Consider the following 5235-nt stretch of genomic DNA (forward strand, 5'->3'; position numbering starts at 1 on the left):
CCTTGGAGTAGAACCACTCTTCCGAGGACCCCTGCCCTGAAGGCATGGAAAGAGAGAGAAATCAGGCTGGGGAACATGGGAGGAGGTTCAGCTTCCAGGCCATAATCATGAAGGATAATCCACTAGACTTTCTTAAGGGTTTGGGCTTCTCTGGAGTATGCAGCCAAGGGCAAACTTGTGGGAAATGGTCCGAGTGCAGGGTGGACCCACATGGGGGTATTCAGTCATTTGTAGAGGCTGTGCTTGTAGGCTCTGGCTGGACTGAAGGCTGTTTCTGAGTCATACTCAGAGCTACCTTCTAGGAGTGCCCAGGCAGAAGGCATAGTCCCAAGGGGTCAGCAGGTCAGGACTAGTACTCAGCCAGGCCACAGAGGTTCAGAGCACAGTGTCCTGGGCCTGACCAAGCAAGATGGCAGGCTGAAGGCAGAGGCTTCTTAGGACATGCATAGGGACTGAAGTTGGGCTTCAGACATGGAATTAGACAAGGTTAAGCCCCAGATTTTGATTATGTATATATAGTACTCAAGGTAGAGAGGCTCTGGGCTTTGTTCTAGCTCCATACACTCCAGCCCCTAAACTGGGCTCTAAGTTCTGACTTCCGGCTGCCCCATCAAGGTTCGAGGTCCAATCGCAGCCAGGTGAGGTGGCGGCACATTCATTAATCCCAGCACCTGGGAGACAGAGGCAGGAAGATCTGTGTGAGTCTGAGGCCAGCTTGGTCTCATAGTGAGTTTCAGGACAGCCAGGACTATGTAGAGAGACCCAATTTTAAGGTTCGACTTCTCTCACAGAAGTCACTTTACTAAATAAAGCTCCTTTGCTTGAAATTGCCCAGAGCTAGAGTCAGGTTGACAGACTTCCCGTTGTAGAATGGGAAGAGGCCCGAGTCCTAGCCTGGGAAGGTGGCTTGGCCTTTCCCTGCATGCTTAAAGGGAGATGTAGTCAAAGCCACATCCACCAGTGTCTACTGTAGTCCACACTCCCATAGCAGGTGCTGGATGCCAGCAAGAATCCCCAATGTTACCACAATGGCACCCTTCTCAGACCAGGCACTTTTCAGTAACCTTGTCAGGCCCACATGGGACCACGCCCAGGATGGAGATCACAACACCTGAAGCATTGGTGGATCCACTAGACATGGTACAGGCAAGGGACTGAGGAGTGAGGATTGCCTGTCCTCCAGCCTGGAAGAGAGAGAATGTCCAAGGTAGGGACTTGTGGACAGAAATGCTTGACACAGAGCAACCTGTGGCCTTTCTGTTTGCTTGTTTGTTTTCAAGATAGGGCCTCACTATGCAGCTCTGGCTATCCTGCAACTCACTGTGTAGATCAGGCTAACCTCAAACACACAGAGATCCACCTACCTCTGCCTCCTGAGTACCAGGATTTAAGGCATGTACCACTATGCCTGCCTAACCTGTGGCTTTTCAAACCACGGGAACCTGTAGCTCCCTGAGCACAGAGAAGGACTCCCAGAGTGGACATCCCAAGAGGTAGCCATGGACCTGTACTTGCACCCTGAATCCCCCTCCACCCCCCGATCTGCCTGCTGCTTTAGGCCCTGTGAGGTGTGGCTCAGGCTCGGTCCAGCAAGGTCATAGAGAGATCAGGGGTTACCAACTCTCCTGCCAAGAATATCATGTCCCTGTAATGTGTTAGAACCTTGCTCCTTGTCTGTCTTTAAGGTGGATGGGCTGAAGTTAGAGGGTGTCTAGCCTGTGTTGCCTTTCTGACTTGAGAGCCTTGGTCAGCCCTGACCCACCCACCGCCCACCCAGGGCTTGGGCATCAGCAATCTGGCCTCCATTAGCAACATGGGAAAGCAATTATGTTGGGCCTGCGGAGGAGGGGGCAGAACGAGGAAAGGGAGCCTGCTCGCGCCTTGGGGGCTGATGGAGGGAAGAACTGGGGTATCTCCCTGCCCCCAACTTCAAGGGATCACCCTTGTTCTAAGCCCTTCCGGTCAGTGTCATTGACTCTGAGGGTGGTTGTCTCTCCTTACAAGTCTATCTTCTCAACCTCATATGCCATTCACTTTCGAGGGTCTTGTCTACTGACAGCCACTGCCTCCCATGAGGACAGTCTCTCTACAACCCTTTGCAAAGGTAGTTCTGGGGAGCCTGGCATGATATAAGCATCGGTTCTTGGAGCTAAAACAGAACTCAGAGAATCAAAACATTTCCGAGGGGGCCAGTTCCTCAGTCTGTGTGCAGTGGCCCCAGTGGACCAGCCCTTCAGACATTAATTAGTTCTATTTGCTCCCCAAGGTGCCCTGGGAATGGGACACCCCTCTATGTCTTTATCTATCTATACTTGGCTACAGGATCTCTCCTCCCATTGGTGGCTGTGTTGTATGCTTAGAACTCTAAACCCCTCCACCCCTCTCCTCTCTGACCTGATTCCTGTCTCTATATTTGTCTCTTTCCTATTCATGCCTCTAAATAAGTACTGGGCTCTCTCTTTTTAAATTTATTTTAATTAAACACACACACGCACACACACAAGACTGTGGAGTCAGAACCCCTGGAACTGGAATTACAGGCAATTGTGAGCTGCGTGGCGTGAATGCTGGGAAAAGAACTCAGGTCCTCTGAAAGAGCAGCGCACAGTCTTAACCACTGAGCCGTCTCTCTAGCCTCTGGTCCTACTCTTGGTATCTCTGCATGTCTCTGTCTCACTCCCATCTCTCTCCTCTTCTGTCTTTTGTCTCTTCTTGGTGTTCTTTACCCTCTTGGTCTAACTCTTGCTCTCTAACTCCTTCCTTTTCCCAGCTTCTCATCTATCTCCTCCCTCCCTCCTCCCCTCCCTCCCTGCCTCCTTCCTTCCCCTGCCTATGTCCAGCTCAGTCTTGCTCCCTCTTCCCAGACTGAACCCCTCCTCTTTGGCCTCCCTCTGAGTTCCTACCCAACATCCAGACCTAGTCGGTGGCCCTTGCTCTTCTCTGGCTCAAGCCAGGGTCTGTTCTAGATTCTGCTGCCCCCTCTCGGCCACGTGCCTGCCCTTCACCCCTGTTCTGAGGCCAATGGCTACCAACAGAAGAATCCTGTGTCTGCATCCCGGCAGCTAGGCAGAGCAGAGGTTAACTATCAGGCAACACTCCTTCTGGGCAGCCCTGAGAGCTCCCAAGATAGGACCTCACTATGCAGCTCTGTAGTAGGGCACTTACTACCTGTGTAAGCTGAGATTCAAGATTTGTTGTCACAAGGAGAGAACAGAGTGCTCGGCTCTGAGGCCCGGCGCTGTCCTGAACCCTGTATATCATAGCCTTGGGCCAGCATGCCCACTGTATCCACAGCCAAGAGCGCCCAACCTCTAGAAGGTTCCACCTCTCTGACAGCTAAGGGCTAGAGCCCTGTAGGAAGGAAGGATTGGGGTATAACTCTCTCCACTTTCACCTCCCCTCAGAGGTGAAAAAAGGCCTGTGCAGAGCAGCAGGAGAGACCTTATCTGCTAATGACACCCTGAGGGGGAGGGCTAACTGCCGGTGAACCGTGGGAGAGGCCTGGGTAACGGGATCCCTTTGAAGGGAGGCTAGTAGGGCACACATGTTCCAGAAGAAGGTCTGAGGGGTCCTGGCTGAGGACACTGATCAGAAGATGCTGTGTGTCCGAGGAATGAGAGCTCCAACTGGTCCTGGTTTGCCTGGGGCTTTCCCAGGTTTAGTACTAAATACCTCAAACCTTAGAAAACCCATCCCAGGCCAAGTGGAACAAGTAGCCGCTCCATCCGCAACAGCTCTGCTGCCCATGCCAGTCTTAGAGGGTCCTAACCTGCTCCAGGCCAGAGACTAGATTAACAGGCCAAGGAGGCGGACAGAATACTTCCAGGACAGCGGCTTGGGGAGTGGCCACCAGGGGGCAGAGCAGGTTCTCAGGAGACTCAGGCAATGGCCCCAGAGAGAAGCTGGGCCGTTTGGGGCTGTGTACAAATGGTATAGGCACAGCAGCAACTGGTACTGTGGCGCTGTACACAGCCACGCAGTGGCTGGTGTTAGGTGACGGTGTGTACTGTTAGGTGACTGGTACTGTGGCGCTGTACGCAGCCACGCAGTACTGGTGTTAGGTGACCGGGTGTACGGGGTGCATCTGTGTGGTGTGTTTGTAGCTTGTCCAATATGGCCACTGATGAGGTGTTTGCTGTAGCCATTGAAAGACAGCAGGAACACCAGAGGAATTTAGAGGAAACCCTTAACTCCCCCCTAAAAGTGATGCACAGGGAAGGTCAGTGCATGGCAGTGAGGGAGGGGACCTTTCAGAAGCCCTGTGTCCCTCTGTGACCCCTTAACAGAGGCAAGAAGAACATGGTGTATCTCCCATGGTGTGGACTGCTGTTCAGGGAGCTTAAGCTAAGGCTGTAAGACTGCAATGTGCTCCCCCTTCAGTTGGAGCAGATGTCTGATAGGATCCTGGGAGGACCAATGCCCAAGCATTAGAAAGGCCCAGCCAGGCCACCTTGAGTGGTATGGCAGACCAAGAGCCACAGCTGTTTTCCAGGGGAAGAAATTGGTTGGCACAGAGGGAAGGGTCTGTTAAGCAGGAACCATGACAGGTAGTGGTTAAGAGGAAAAGAAACACGGGGTCTTTGGACACAAACGCCACAGGCCGGAAGGAGAAAGGCAGAAGCCTGAGGGAAGGAGGGGAGGAAGGGGACCTGGAACAGAACATACACACATTCACACCAGCCTAGGAGAAAAGACAGCCAAAGGAGGAAAAGCATGTTCCCCACAAGTTCTTCCGGGGGTAGGTCTTATTAATAGTATAAAATCAATAGGACAAAGCACAAGAACCCAAGGACAAGGTGGTAAAACAGAACGATGTGAACAGTGGGGATGGGGAGGACAGAGGGAAATCATACAGGGTCCGAACAGTTGCAGGTGAGCAAATAATTCAGAAGCAGCAGCGTGTACAAATGACACGGTGCAGGAGTGGTGCCGAGGAAAGGCTGGGGTGTGAGCTGGCGGGAAGAGGTGAGGCCAGGAAAGCACCCGGCAGGTAAGAGACTGGACCCCACGAGCATAGCCCAGAGCTTACAAAGGTAATCGGTGTCTTCAGAGGCCTCAGGGCGAGCACAACCGCAAATGATGGGTTACTCAGTAATGTGGAGGCTGGGGTTGAGAACCTTTCTAGAAAAACAAAACCCTGAAACCTCAGGGCCAGGTTGTGGCTCAGTTGGTGAAGTGTTTGCCTGAGTGAGGGAGGCCCTAGGATCAGCCTCCAGCATTGCTTAAGCCAAGCCT

The sequence above is a fragment of the Rattus rattus genome, chromosome 1 (genome assembly GCF_011064425.1).
Source record: "Rattus rattus isolate New Zealand chromosome 1, Rrattus_CSIRO_v1, whole genome shotgun sequence".
In the NCBI taxonomy this organism is placed as follows: domain Eukaryota; kingdom Metazoa; phylum Chordata; class Mammalia; order Rodentia; family Muridae; genus Rattus; species Rattus rattus.